This window comes from Alexandromys fortis, unplaced genomic scaffold (genome assembly GCF_014885135.2).
Source record: "Alexandromys fortis isolate MF-2015 unplaced genomic scaffold, M_Fortis_MF-2015_v1.1 scaffold_26, whole genome shotgun sequence".
In the NCBI taxonomy this organism is placed as follows: Eukaryota; Metazoa; Chordata; class Mammalia; order Rodentia; family Cricetidae; genus Alexandromys; species Alexandromys fortis.
This window is the reverse complement of record NW_026067894.1, coordinates 13,782,433-13,797,389: the sequence shown is the minus strand read 5'-3', so window position 1 is coordinate 13,797,389 and position 14,957 is coordinate 13,782,433. Positions and strand designations below refer to the sequence as shown.

Sequence of the window (14,957 nt, the reverse complement as noted above, 5' to 3'; positions counted from 1 at the left end):
GGAGAGCTCGTGAAGTGATGAGGCCATGGGGGCAGTGCACTCATGGATGGATTAGTGCTGTTATTTTGGGAGTGTGTTAGTTATCGTAAGGGTGGGGTCCTGATGAAAGATCTTTCCCCCCTTTTCCCCTTCATATCCGTTCTCTCTTGCCCATCTACTTTCTACCATGGCCTGACCCAGTCGAGGGTCAGTTGTCACATTCAGGCCGTTTGATCTCAGACTTTGAAGCTTCTAGAAACTAAGAACCTAGTCTCTGTTCTTCAGACATCTCATTTCTGCATCATCACTGCTCTGGAGCAGGTAGGACCCCGCACCTCTCCAACCTTCTCTAAGGTCCACAACCCATTCCCGACTCTGGCTTTTACACTGGGTATTGGGGCCACTGCTGTATCCTTAGTTCTGCTAGTTTTTTTTTTTTTCCCATTGGAGAATGAGCCCCAGCTCTCCACTCCCAGCAGCAGAATGGAATTCCACTCTCAGAGATATAGCAGGTGCCCACGTTTTGTTATTGAAACCAAAGATCCAGCCCACTGAGAGTCTCGGTGTCCCAGGGAGACAGAAATGCCGCTTACTTGGGACCCTAAACATCTCAGCAATCTATATCCAGGGCTGCAAGAGATGACCATGCACAAGGATTAGAGCATGCCTTGTATTGATATCAAAAGTTCCTGAGTATATTGGGGCAACTTCAGGGGCAAAGAGCAGAGGTAGGATTGGTGGTCATACCACACCTAGCATGAAAGAACAAACTGATTCAGACTTGAGCTCCCTGAGTCACTCAGACTGGATTCGGCAGGCCTGCTATGCCCATCTCACATGGAGGAAAATGGGAGCAGAAGATGGTTGGTAAGTTTTCCAAGGGTCTTTTCTCTCTAACAAATGGACTTCAGAAGGTGGTCTCAGTAATGGTCATATAATAGCAATATTTTAAGGAAATTTTAGGGCCCAAGGGGTCAGTGGCATTTTCTTGAGCCTCTTTAAAGAAGGCACACAGAGTGGGGCTGGCACAGGCACCTGCGAGCCTCCAGCTTAGTCTTCTGAGCCCCTGATAGATGATGAAGGGCCACAAGTCTAGCAGGATGTGTCCGTTCCTTGGAGCCTGCCCAACTTTCTGCCCAGGCTCCCTGGAGTCAGGCAGGCTTACCTCTAAGGCATGATCTGCACTTTGTTTGCTGGTCACTTCTGCTCGGTCTGGGTTCTAGTCCCCATCAGGCCCTCTAGACACTGAGATGGCTACAGGTGGGGGCTAGTGTACGATTTTCTTTGGGGCTTGGCAATGTTTGTGCCTTCACTGAAATAGCATGGAGGACGCTCTGCCGTATCTCAGGGTTTGCTCCTTTGCACCCTCTGACCTCACAGATCCTAAATACCCATCCTAGCTTTCGTGGATGTTCTCCTGGGATCCATTCTTTCTGCTGCAGCTTCTCATAAACCAGTAAGCTCGCGGCAGCATCAGCACAAGCAGAACTCCGGAATGACAAAAGAGACACCGTCCACATGGAGTGTTTGTGCTTTGGAGGCAGGGTATGTGTGTTTCTCCATCCGAAGGCCAGCAAGAAGAGGGCAGCGCAGACTAACTGGACCATACATGACAGGGATAATGATTGAGGAGGGGCAGGATTGTCCACGGTTAAGAACCCAGGTTTGCTGCTATCTAGTGCTCCTTGCTTTCTGTTCCACTCTGCCACACACCGACTGTGTGGTTTGGAGCCTCAGTATTCTCAGCCATTACACGAAAATACGCTCCATAGGGTCATGTGAGAGACATGCATTATCGCATAACTCGGTGAGTGGTTAATGATTGATAAGTGTGTGGCAAGGCTGGCGGAAAGACTCAGAGTTATCATGAGGGCATTTGGGAGAGCTGGATGATTACGGAAAAGTTCAAGGGGCGCCTGATGGGAAGTTGCAGACACTAGAGCTGTACTGGGAGAAGAAACCCAACTCTGCGAGGCACCTGATCTTGACATTTGGGATGGATGACTGCTGAGTGACCTCTCCTCTAGCCGTACAAGATTGCTTTCTGTAATTAGCAGATTAGAAAAATAGATTGATAATGACCACAGAGGAAAAGCAGACAACAAAAATTTTCTTTATTAAACTGACTTCCGTCTGGGGGATGGCTCAGCTAGGAGACTGCTTGCCTGGCAGGCAGAGTCCCAGTACTGTATAAACCTTGTATAGTGATACTTGCCTACAATCTTAGTACTTGGGAGGTTGGGGCAGGAGGATCAGGAGTTCAAGGTCATCCTCAGCTACGTCGTAGGGTGTTTGAAGCTAGCCTGGACTAGATATCCTGTATCAAAAATTTAATAATAATTACATCAGTAAAAATTATAAGCAATATTACAGGATTAAAGAAAACGTTAATGGGTTAACATTTTTATTCCATGTTAGTATGGCTTTTTAAAGGGAGAACTCACCCACAGTATGCTAATAGTACAGCTTTATTTTCCTCAAATGTCCCTCAATTATAAAATTAGAAGTTAAAAAGAATATTATTTCAGGTTTCTTTTGATATTTTATTTATTTTTATTTAATGTGTATGAGTGTTTGCCTGGATATACACTGTCTGTATATTCTATACGTACAGTACCCATGGAAGCCAGATTAGGACATCAGATTCCTTAGGACTGGAATTACTGATGGTTGTGAGCTGCCATGTGGGTTCTGGAATCAAACCTGGGTCCTCTGGAAGAGCAGCCAGTGCTCGAAACCACTGAGCCATCTCTCCAGCCTGCCTATTTCAGTAGCAAAGCTAGTCTCCATACACAGGGCAGAGGAACAACCAGGTGCACCCACCAAACAGAAACTATAGAACTTTGCAGTTCTTGCTAGGGTGCTTTTCAAAATTGAAGAACAGACAAACAAAACATAGCGTTCACATAGAATTGAAGAAACTCCGTTTCTAATCTTTTCTCTCTTCGCCATTGCAGTGCTTACTTTGAATTTACCATTGCATCTGGGATCCGTAGGGTCGTAGGAGTTAGACACATCTACTGTGCTCGCAGAAGCTGGAATGGATCCAAACCTTAAGAATTTTCTCTGGAAATGAGCACACATAGCTGAGTTTGCAAGTACTGGGGGCCAGTTTTGAAACTGCTCCAAATTCGGGCCCAGGTGGAACACAGTGTCACTAGGAATAAGTAATCAAAATGTACTTGAGAAAAGAACAGTCTATACTCAATATTATTAAAATTCAACAGTAACTTTTAACCACCATTTAGAATTCAATCAACAGAAGCTTTTGTTTAAGAGGAATATTTTTTTACCACTGATGCTATTGGAAGCTGCTGGTAAATGGTGACAAGAGAAAGAGCAGGGGCTGGAGATGTGACTCAGCCATTAAGAACACACACAGTTCTTAGAGAGGACCCCGGTTTGATCCCCAGTAGCCACAACAGGCATCTCACAGTCACCTGCAACTCTGGCTCCAGGAGGCTCTGGTGCCCTCTTCTGGTCTCTGCAGGTACCTGCATTCATATGCATATACTCCCATGGCATACATGTCTATTTTTTTAAATGCAGACCAGCAAAACCGGTTGGTTTTATTGTTTTCGCATTTTACAAGGACAATGTTTTCTCTTATTGTCTTCACCTTGGACAGACTGTTTCTCCAACCCCAGGATCGTCTCTGATTAGAGTGGTGGCCCCAGCGTGGCGCAGAGGTCTGGCTAGGTTCTATGCGAAGAATATTATACCTGTCAGAGCTCTATGAGATGGAGTGGCCGGCCTCAGGAGGCAGTAAATCTCTGTCAGGAGCAAAGGTGACCTTTAACGTCTTTCCAACCTGGAGACTCCGTGACTCTATGAATCAGAAGTGACAGCGACTCCTTCCGTCCCTGGGAGAGAGTTGGGAACTGGAAGTCTTGGGGGCTTGTGGGTGGAGCAGCTACATCCTACAGAGTCACAAAACCCAACCTGAATGCTAGTTCAGCCTAGACCTCTGCTTGGGCCCATTGTTAGAGACCATAAGTTTCCCTACTGTTAATCAGAGTGAGGACAGCCAGGCTGGAGCCTTTTGCTGGGCTATCCTTTGAGAGGATTCACCGGAGCACCTGCCTGAGGCTTCTCCCCTGATTCGAATCCCTCCTACACATGCTCCTCCTCCTGCAGCCACAGAGGTCTGCGTGTGCCCCACTGTCTGAACTTCAGGGGGATAAAGCAGTTTTGGAGGAAGACTGGGGCCCCCAAATTCCTATAGTTCTTTAAGTCCGCGGCAGGAGGTCCCCATTATCTCTCTAGCACAAGGCACATTATTAATGGATTACGCTTTCAGCAGGTAAAGGTCATTTTTTTAAACGTGTTTAATGATTCCAACCTGGATTTTCTTTGCAGAGACAGTATTCTCCAGGCTCTTGCTGTGACGATCAGCAGACAGAGAATGGACGACCATGTGTGGTGGCACTGGGCTACATGGACCCATCCAGGTGTGAGCTCAGCAAGGGTCTGCCGATACCGGCTCTGGGGCACAGGGAGTGCTGGGCTCTGGAACTTCAGAGATTAGGAAGCAGCGAGGATGTACAAGGGCCTTACAGCCTGCGAACAAACTGAACCCCAGTCCCTGGTGATCCGCGGGCTGAGGGAGGGTAGAGAAACAGCCCAAGGAGCTCCGTAGCTTCGCTAAGTTGGAACTGCTCATTTAAGCAAATGAAAATGGATTCAGGGAACGACACTGGGATTTCTTTAGTGCATCTGAAAAGATCTTGATCACCAGACTCACAGGGCGGAATGACTCTGGGATTTTCAAGAATTCTCTGGAAAGCTGCAATGTATTGATTGCCTTGCAATAATATCTTTCTTCCTATGGCCAGAGCCACTCCGCCTAGTCCCCCTGTCACTCAGTTAAACTGCAAACCCCAGGAAAGGGTATGGTTGATCTAGCTTGACTCGGGCATGCCTGGAACAGCATGCAGGGAAATAGCCATGCCGGTGGGCCCTGTGGCCCTGCAAAGTGTCAATTTATGCTCTAACAGGGTGAAAGAAGGCTACTGGGGTCTTCGCCACCACCATGAAACCTTGAGGGATTGGTCCAGGCAAAACCGATGTCATCGGATCCTCCTGTGTTAGTGGCTGCTGTGTGGCTGTAACCAACACAACTCCTGGAAACAGGCTGTGGGAGAAAAGGTTTATTTTGCCTCGGGGTTTTGGAGAGGTTGCAGTCCATCATGGCGGGAGAAGCAGGGTTGCTGTCAGCGGCATGGGGGTGCAGAGCTGCAGCTTTTCACACTGTGCTGCATTAGGAAGCAGAGAAAGCCAGCCCGGGGTGGATGTAGCCTTCGAATCCTGCCCCCAGTGACCTACTTTTGCCACCCAGGCCACACATCTTAAACGTTACACATCCTTCAAAATGACACACTTTGGAGACTGAGGGTTCAGAGCGCGAATCTGCGGGGGGACATTTCAGACTGGAACCCTCACATCCAAGACTTAAAGGGCCAGCACATGAGTGGGTTCTGCACAGCCCTAGTAAGTAGAGAGGCCTCAGCAGAGCGCTTCAGGGTGTACTCTGAACTCAAACTCACTAGGTTCGAATCCCGCCTGTACCACTTACTAGCCTTCAAATCTTGGGTTAGTCCCTCAGCGCCTTTTCCTGTCGTTCTCAACTGTGCCAAGGGAATGAAAGTGGCATTCTCTTATTGGTTGCTCTCTGAGAGTGGGTGGGTTGCTCCCTGGGAAGAGTATGGACCAGAACTGGCACACGGAATGTCAACAAACACTCGTTCTCATAGATGCTGCACTGAGTCGGAAGGAGGAGGGTATGAGGACTCCATCCCAATAAGTCAGTGGTCCCCAAAGCACCCGATGTGGGAAGAAAAATCAGAGAGCCTTCATTGACTTTTAGTTTCTATTTTGAAAATAACAAAGGAATTAAGATTTATTAGGATTTAGCGAGTGGGGTGGCGCGGTCACCCTCAGTGATCCACTCATGAAGCAGCCCTGTGTCTCCTGGAGTGCAGGGGGGCTCCTGCAGCAAGGGCTTCCCCACCCTGTAGAATGTTGCAAAGTCCCCTCCTTCAGTCTCAGTCTGCTATGCCTTGCCACAGTTTGCCTGGTGGCAGAGAGGAGAATTTAAGGAGTAGTATCTGCGGGTACTTTGTGGTTTGTGGCTGGGCAGTGGTTCTGTTCTACTCAGAGGGTCTCTGGCACACTTGCTGTACTTAGCGATGAGAGGTACCAAAACCATCCGTGTTTTCCAAATTTGTTGACCTTCCCAGTGTTGACAGGTTCCTGTTGCCATTAGATTTTTTTTTTAATTAAACATCTGTAATCTGCCCTTTCAGGGTAAAGGTGACTTAAAAAACCAAAAAGACGTGTAGGAATGGAACTGCTTTGGAAAGAGGGTTATATGAAAGAAAGAGCGTTAAGAATGGACATTTTAAATGTTTCCACTGTTTTGAGATTTTATTGATTCAAGCGCTGCCAGTGTGTTAATTACAAAATCCGTCACTTGTGTATTGCATAAAAACTTGAAAAAATAATTTTATAAAGTTTATAAGTTTAAAAATCTTATAAACAAAAATTTCTGAGGCTAGAGAGATGGTTCAGTTTGTAAAGTACTTGTGTAAAGTGTAAAGTACAGTGTGTAAAGTGTAGGCATGAGGCCCTCAATTCAGATCCCCATCATCCTTACTACAGAGACAGGAGTCCCTGGAGCCAGCCGGTCAGGCCAGCCAATCAGTGAGTTCCAGGTTCAGTGTCATCATACCTCAGAAAAGTAAGGTAGTGGCAGAAGACACACAACTTTGACCTCTGGCCTGTATGTGTATAGGCACACACACACACACACACACACACACGGAGGGAGGGAGAGAGAGAGAGAGAGAGAGAGAGAGAGAGAGAGAGAGAGAGAGATGCATACACACACATGCACACACGCAAACTTTTTAAAGAATTGCAGAGGATCCTGAACGCATCTGTTCAAAATATTAAAACACCGCAGCTGGATTTGTTTGCAGAGACAATGAATGGATGGACGCACTGTGAAAATCCGCTCGGCAAATGACTACAACATCCTCCGTAGAACTGGGAGGTGGGCATGAAAATTGCCCATCACTATACGGAAAGCACAGCCAAGAACGCACATCTCTTTTCAATCTCCAGGTCTCTGCGATTGCTTCACAGCCTGTCAATTCTCAAAACCATGGACAAAACAAATACTTTCAACCTGACCTTCAAATGATTATACCCAAAAGTGCTAGCCTAAGATTTTTCAAAAATAATGAAGCGTTTCCACCCAGTGATTGCATGGCTCTTTCCTTTGAGTTAATGGCTGAAAAATTACTTGTATAAAATATGTCTTGTGATTTTCAACTTTGTCTTTTCTCCCTTAAAGTTGTATACATTTGCAAACCTTCCACCATGAACCAGCACACGACACACTAGCATATCAATTATATGTGTGATTTCTAAATAAAAATCAATTAAACGGATTTACTATGAGTTCAATGTCTCAAAAAAGCTTCTACTGCTGGGCTATATAAGAAAGCAGGCTGAACAAGCCAGGAGGAGCAAGCCAATAAAGCAGCCTTATTCCATGGGCTCTGCTTTTCAGGTTCCTGCCTTGAGTTCCTGCCTGACTTTTTCTCCCAGTGATGGAGTGATGCGGAAGTAGAAGGAGACAAGCCTTTTCTCCCTGGGTTCCTTTTGTTCTTGATGTTGTACCACAGCAGGAGAAACCCTAACTACGGCGGACACGAGTTGCTTCCTTGTGTTAGAAACACTCCAAAATCCTCTCTGTTAGCTACTTTGAAATATTCAATTAATTGCCGCCAGCGGAAATTATCCCAGCTGTGCTGTCTATCAGTACCCATGAATGGACAGTGTGGAATTTGATGAAACCAATTAAATACTGGGGATGGAAAGGGAGGGTGGAAAATTCCGAGGCATTACAGTGGGCCCGTGGACAGTGTCTTCTTGACGGTCTCAACATTTTTAATTGGCTTTCAACCTTTGAGAAGCAGACGATTTCATAGTAAGGTCTGAATGTCCAACTCCTTTTGAAAAACAATGAAGAAAACCAAGCAACAGCAGCTCCATGTTCTTCTATGACTGAACCCCAGCGCTCTGGTCATGTGCTCCAGGGCATCGGCGCCTCCGTCATTTGCCAAGTTTCTCGCCTGTCACCGTCAGGCGTTGTAGCTAATGGTGTCTGCTTCATAGAGCTGCTGAGCGTTTAAAAAGTGTCAGTGATTATTTACGGGAGGAAAACACTAACGTGATGGTTTAGCACTAGGAGAGAAAAGCTACAAGGGATGGAGAAACTGAACATTTGATTAGAGAGACAATCACCTGTGGCTTCATTCAGCCTCCCAAATACATGTTTTCCTTTTCATTCAGGGAACCCGAACAAAGCTCCAAAGTTAAGAATGTTCTGCCTGTCTTGTGGTACCCACACCCAAATTCTTTTGCTCATCGAATGATCTAATGTCTCAACAAATCTGCCTGTATCTCCCAACTGCTACCCCTCCCCCTGTTCCCCCCCCCCCGTTTCCATGATAAAATAAGAGAAATGGGGTTGGGAACAGAAGATTTTTCTCCTTCTCCATTGTTTCTAGGGAGATCAGGGTCTCGGTCTGGGTTTTTCAGAAAACAGAGCTCAAGACGCAGCCTGTGTGTACGGGGACTGTATTGAGAAATGTGTTGCCCAGAAGGAGATGTGAGAAAGAGAAGAAACAGAGAGAAAGAGGAGGGAGTTCAGATGAGGAAGCATTATTAAGTTGACCACTGTCAAAGATAACCCCTCAGGTCATCGACAAGCTCCATGGAATACATCTTATCCCCTTTGCTCATGAATAGAAAGAAGGAAGTATTTGTACACCATCTTCTTAACATTCAGAGGTCAAAAGCTGACACTCTGCCACCCTTCTGAGTTGCCCATGTGCTGAGCATGTTCCCACAGGAGTCCACACTGCGGTGTCACTACAGAGACCCAATATAGGAGCCGAGAAGATCGTAGCAGAGGCGTGAGGCAGAGCCCTCTTACACTGCCTGCGTGAGCTTACTAGGGTCAAGAAAAATATAATCTCTATGGTAAACCGAGAACCAGGAAGTCAATGCAGTCTCAGCCCATGCAAAGGCGTACTGTTAGTTACCCTTACAAAGACAAGACAAGCTCATCCTCACGGATAAATATCCAGAACAATTCATTGGGGGAAAAAAAAACCGATAAAAATCTTAGTGATATGTTGATCTACACAGTAAAGCTGCCACGTGGAAGTTGTGACTGGGGCTACCACCAGTTCAGGGTATGGTAGTTCAGGCTCAACTGCCATGATCCACTTAGGGGAGATTAGAGGATTGTAGCAGATGTCTTTAAGTCTCGTGGTGACACCGATCCTCCATATTTCTTTTAAAGATGTAGAATAGCATCCAAACTGCTCATGTGACTGCCTGGCTGGAGAGCATTTCTAGGGCCCTCCACTGTGTCACCTCGCCTTGGCAGCTTCTGAGTTAGAGGACCCACCTGCTAAACAGATGTATTCTAACTATACATCCTAGGGACTAAAGAAATAATCACAGAGTAGGCCAAGAACCCAAGGTTCATCCGCCCCTCCCCGAGAGGGGCTTAAGAACAGACCTCCAGTGCCCACCTGACTCCAATAGCCCCTACTCTACCTTTACAGCCACATAGTTGTTAGCCTCATTCCAGTCTCCGTACTCAGTGTCACTGAGAGGTCCGGGTACTCACCCTTTTCTGAACGCACTGTTACCCTGACATTTAGCCATAAGACCTTCGGAAAGGGCCACAGGTAGACTTCCCATATTTACATGTGAAAGTATCATGTTCTCTTTCCTCAAGGGGACCTTTCCCTCGGTTAATAGGCTTGGGTTCACTAATTTAAGAACGTGAAAGTGAGTTAAAAAACTTGATGTTTCCATGGTAATGGCTGATACCAACTTCTACTCGCAAAATCTTCATGTTAAAAAAAATGTACAAATGAAGTTATACACCAAATGCCTTTCTACTGATCTAGCCCCTAAGTCACTGTGCCACACTAGACCTTGGCACAATTCCCTGCACACCACTTCCCATTCGAGCCTCCTGCTCCATGTTGGGGTGACATCCATCTCACAGGAGAGTAAGCATTTGAACCTGGCCTCCGAAAGGATAGAAGCTCGGCACTCACGTTGGTCCTAGAGAGGTGAGGGCCATGGCTTCTCTCTCGCTGTTCAATTCTCCTTGAAAAGAAAAAGCCAGCACACTATCTCCAATATAGCAGAGCTACCCTGACCCCCTGCATCCCAAATCACTTTACTAGAGGGAGTGCTGTTGGCCTATGATGGGGGTGGCCCAGGGGTGGCCCTCACACATCCTTACATCACCTTAGTCTCAAATCCACAAGCCCTTTGATGGGATTCTCAGGTCTGATCACTTGCAAGCCCTCATCTCTCTTCTTGGGAATTGACATAGATCTATGGAGTCTGTATTTTCTTTCTTTGAAATACCGTTGACTTTTCAGTTATAATCAGCTGAAGTTTTGAGACTGTTCCATCCACGTCTGTAAGAAATAAAAGAGAAGGCCAATCGCCCATGGAAGGCTTCTGGTTTTCATGTTGTAGCTTCAACCTATAGTTGGAGATTTTCTCCCTTGTATCCATAACACAACTGACAGAAGGCCGTATTCTCTAATCTGTAGGATCCCCATAATCTCTATATGCATGTGTTCCACCCCTAACCCACTCCTCGCCTTCCAACTGCTTTCTCCTCTCCAACAGAAGTCTAATTCCTGAGGGGTGGCCAAGTCAGGGTCATCACCTGACACAGCACTGGCGTCCTTGTTGCCATGTAACTGGCAAATGATCAAGGACATTGGGGGGGGGTGTGATTCAGACCAAATAGGCTTCTTAGTCTGGGACCCCAAAAGGAAGATACAGAGAAGCTTTCTTATGTGCAGATTCCTTGCTGAAAATATGATCCCAGGGATGAAAGTGGATAAGGAAGTGAAGCTGGGAATGGGGAGGGTGTGGGTCAGACATGCTCTACCTTGGCCACAGACCATGAGCAAGTAGTTGCTCAGGCCCATGAAATAATCAGAAAAGCATCTTAGCATACCCGGGGGAGGAACCCCTGGAGAGCCGTCAGTGTTCTGCACCTCTGGGTGGCACATACTTGCAGTGTTGAGCAAATCTCCACACAGGGTAAGCCAGAGGACTTCAAAGGAGAGAGCTGAGCAGGGCAAGTGTGGCTGAGCAAGGTATCGGTGTGCCAAAGCCTGTGCCTACTTGACCTCAGCGGTGTGGCTGGATGCGGAGGCAGGCAAGGCCAGGGGTTCTGAGCTGTCTGTATAATCAGTTTGCCCGATCACGCTTTTACTGAGGACCCAGCCTGAGATCAGTAATGCTTTGGTGGTTGTTGTTGGTGGGGGGTCATTGATGGTTACTAGGACTTGCAGATCAACTTGGATTGAAACATGCAAGAAAGTGATCTCTCTCTCTCTCTCTCTCTCTCTCTCTCTCTCTCTCTCTCTCTCTCTCGTGGTTAAGAGGTAGAGGCAGAAGACAAGCCCTCAAATATTAACTAGCTCTGATCTGAAAGCCCAGTTAGTCAGAAAGATGCTGCTTATTCCGGGACCCCCATCTCCTAGTAACAGGGTCACCTGACTGAAGCCATTTGGGCAGTCCAGGGATAACCCGTTCCTTCTTCTCTTGCTGCAGTGGTAAAGGCCTTAAGAATCCATAATTTTGCAGTCTCTCCGCACTCCTAAATCAATAATGATGACTGCCACCAGCGCCTGGCTGAGGAGGAGTCTGCACGGAAGAAGGTGGCCAGATATTGATGCTGAGTTCTTTGATGTCCTTTTCCTGGAAAGGTCTTTAGTATATCTTGAGTTCTGTGTTCTGCTTCTAACTGTACAAACTCCATAAATGAGTAATGGACTCTGATATGTACTGGTCACGGTCCTGGTTTTTCTGATGAGGAGAACAGGGCGAGCCTGACTTCAGGGCCAGATACAGCCTGACAGGACAGATAGTCCTTGGGACAACCAGCCTGAGGAATGCCTTGAGCCGTAGTGTGCTCTTGCTCACCCTAGGGCTGCAGTTACAGCATCTCCCGGTCTTGGCCGCTGTTTTCTCCTCTATAGGCTCTGTGCGGGGCTCATGCTCCTCACCATTCTCCCTCAGTGGCACATATGATGTAAATTCTCTAAAGTTGTGTGATATCCATCGAGAGCAATCACCAATTGCTAAGCATTTCCTGTGCTCAGAGCACACACAGAGAACATTTTGTACCCTGCTTTAGTCAAAAGTCCCAACATCCTTCTTGGGGGGGGGGGTCCCATCACCAGTTAGTAACAGGATCACCTGAATGAAATTCAAGATCCTCTTGACATCACCTGTCTCCCATCCCAGCCCATGCTTCTGTGGCCAAGTAGACACAGGCTTTGGGCTAACTTTAAGGGTAGACAAGAAGCCAAAGATTGCTAAATTAAATAGCCCATGGGAAAACTGGCAAGCAACACAAGCAGTATTCCCATTCAGATCTGTCTGATTACGAAGGCTTAACCCTTGGACACCATGGCCTGGTTGCTGTGCAGACATCTTTGAAGATTATGGTGTGACTGGACACCATTTCCCAATCTTTAAACATCGGTGTCTTTTTAAAATACGTGATTATATGTTCCCATAGATTATGACATGGACCCCTAAAGTGGAATTCTAATTTGGTGGAAATTAGCAACTACAAAGTCTCTAAGGTATTCTCTCTCTCTCTCTCTCTCTCTCTCTCTCTCTCTCTCTCTCTCTCGATCATATACAGTCCAGGTTGTACTTAAAATCTCCATGGAGCCAAATATGACCCTGAACTCTTGTTCCTCCTGTTTCTCTCTCCCAAGTGCTGTGGTTACAAACATAAAACACCATGCTTGGTTTTAGGCATTGCTGGAGACTGAACCCAGAAGTCAGCGCACATTACTTGGCATGTGGCCCTCAGTCTCTGGTAGCTTTTTGACCATGGCTGGCTGTGTTTACATGAGGAACTCACAAAGACCCTGCAAATCCAACCTTTCTCTTTTTCTTAGTTACTTTTCTGGTCTGTGTGACAGGACAGCTGACGCAGACCACTTAAGAGAGGCTAGGTTTACTTGGACTCATAGTTTGAGGGGCCACAGCTGTCATGGTGGAAAAGGCAGGGCAGTGGGTGGCTCTGTGAATGTGGGAATATGTGGTTTATTATGTGGCTCCATCAGAAAGCAGAGCCTGGCCCGAACTGGGGCCAAACCTATGAGGTTTGCCTTACCCCCACCCACTTCTTCCAGCTACACCCCCCTCCTAAATGACCTCCCAAAACATCACCACCAGCTGGGGACCCGGTGTTCAAATTCATAAGCCCGTGAGAGATATGTCATACTCAAGCTGTAGCCTCCCTCCTCCCTCTCCTTCTGCCAGCCTTCTGCCTGCCCTCTGGCTCTCACAGTCAAGCCCGCTGGTCCCTCACCAAAGCACACAGTTCTTACCTTTCTAAAAGAACGCAGACAGGTGAGTGATTGGGGTGGTGGGAAAAGATGCCTCTTGTCACTCTTAGGCTCACTTTGGGTGTGCCTCAAGGGGTCCTGAACCCTTGAGATATTATTTACCAGAGTCACAGGGAACTTCCTCTCGAGACCCCAGGCTACCCCTGTAGTGTTAAGCCTATCTACTAATACTGAAATGCATATCTGGGTTTTGTTTCCAGGTGCCTGTAAAGTAAGATGATGCAGGCATTTACAGTTCCCAGCGTCAGAGGATGGAGGCAGCGTTCTTCTTAAGATCTTCAGCCTACATCATTTCATGTGCTTTCTGTGTGCAAACTAGCCTCCCTCCTGACGGTAGCTACCTGCATGGATGGTGGTAAACATTTCCACCATTTCTGGGACAGCTCTGAGGCTCTCCTGGTAGTCATGATGCTTTCTGTGTTCCATACCTCCCCACCTCTAGATCTCTTCGCTATTCTACATCACTACACTGGCCCTTACAGACTTCCACCATCCCTGATCTCGCAATAGCTCAGCGTGGAGGAACAGACCCAGTTCCCCTTGGTGGCAGGAGCTGGGGACATACACAGTCTTCCTAAGGTAACCCCAGACAGGAGTGGCTTGAGAAACTTTTGGCTGAGAACATGGGCTGACAGAGGAGAGCTGTTGCTTTGGAAGGAGGTGATAGATGCTCGTTTGGGGAGTGGTGGGGTGGTTGGCGTGGGAGCCAGGCTGAGCTGGCAGCTATTTTTCCTGTTTCCCTGGCTTCAAGATGACAATCTTGAAACATAGCCCAGCACAGTGGCTGGTCAGCTCAAGTACTTTATTTTTATTTCTTATTCCCAATCAACAATTGTATGGTTTTTATTAGCAATCAAAGCTCTGACAGGAGTACTGATGGCGAGGGACCTCGTGGTTGGCTCTGGGGAGGAGGAGCAGAGGAGAGAAAGAGGAGCAGGGGGAGTTGGAAGGGGAGGGGAGGCAGGACTGTAGGAAATGTTATTTTAAGAGGCTGAGGAGTACAGAAGTCCTTGGGGCTGGGGTTGGGGAGGCAGCAGAGTCCTAGGTGAGCTGGCTGGGGCTGGAGGGGACAGCATCTATGACCCAGTGTTCACCCACTTCTTCCAAGCCCCACCCCAAGGTCTCAAGCCAGGGTGGTCTCAATGGGGACTCAGTATCCCCCAATGTCTGCAGCCAGGTGATGTTTCTAAAACAGTTATTCTTTTTTATTTTTCCGCTAGAAAGGATGAGAGGAAACAGGTGCATTTTGACCAAAACCAACAAAATCTCACTAATGTATCTGACATCAGGAAGAACAAAGACAAAAGGATTTATAACACTTCTCAGGAGCATGTGGCCTTGAGAGTGGCCTAAAGCCCCAGTGGCTTCTGGGGTTTTGTGGCCATCAAAAGAGCCTCCTAATGTGGTGATAGTCTGTGAATCCCATAAACTAGCTTCCTGGGGGAGGGGGGCAAAGATTCATATTTTTGTAGAAGGGTAAAA

The 14,957-nt window shown here is 47.1% G+C and overlaps 1 long non-coding RNA gene across 1 annotated transcript in view; it reads left to right on the top strand.

Moving 5' to 3' along the window:
* LOC126508274 (uncharacterized) overlaps nucleotides 1–3,741 on the top strand; it is a 285,135-nt gene extending 281,394 nt beyond the window's left edge. Inside the window, exon 3 of the long non-coding RNA XR_007593764.1 lies at nucleotides 3,608–3,741. This is a non-coding gene — a long non-coding RNA (uncharacterized lncRNA). The remainder of the gene's footprint in view (nucleotides 1–3,607) is intronic.
* The last annotated feature ends 11,216 nt before the right edge of the window (nucleotides 3,742–14,957 follow it).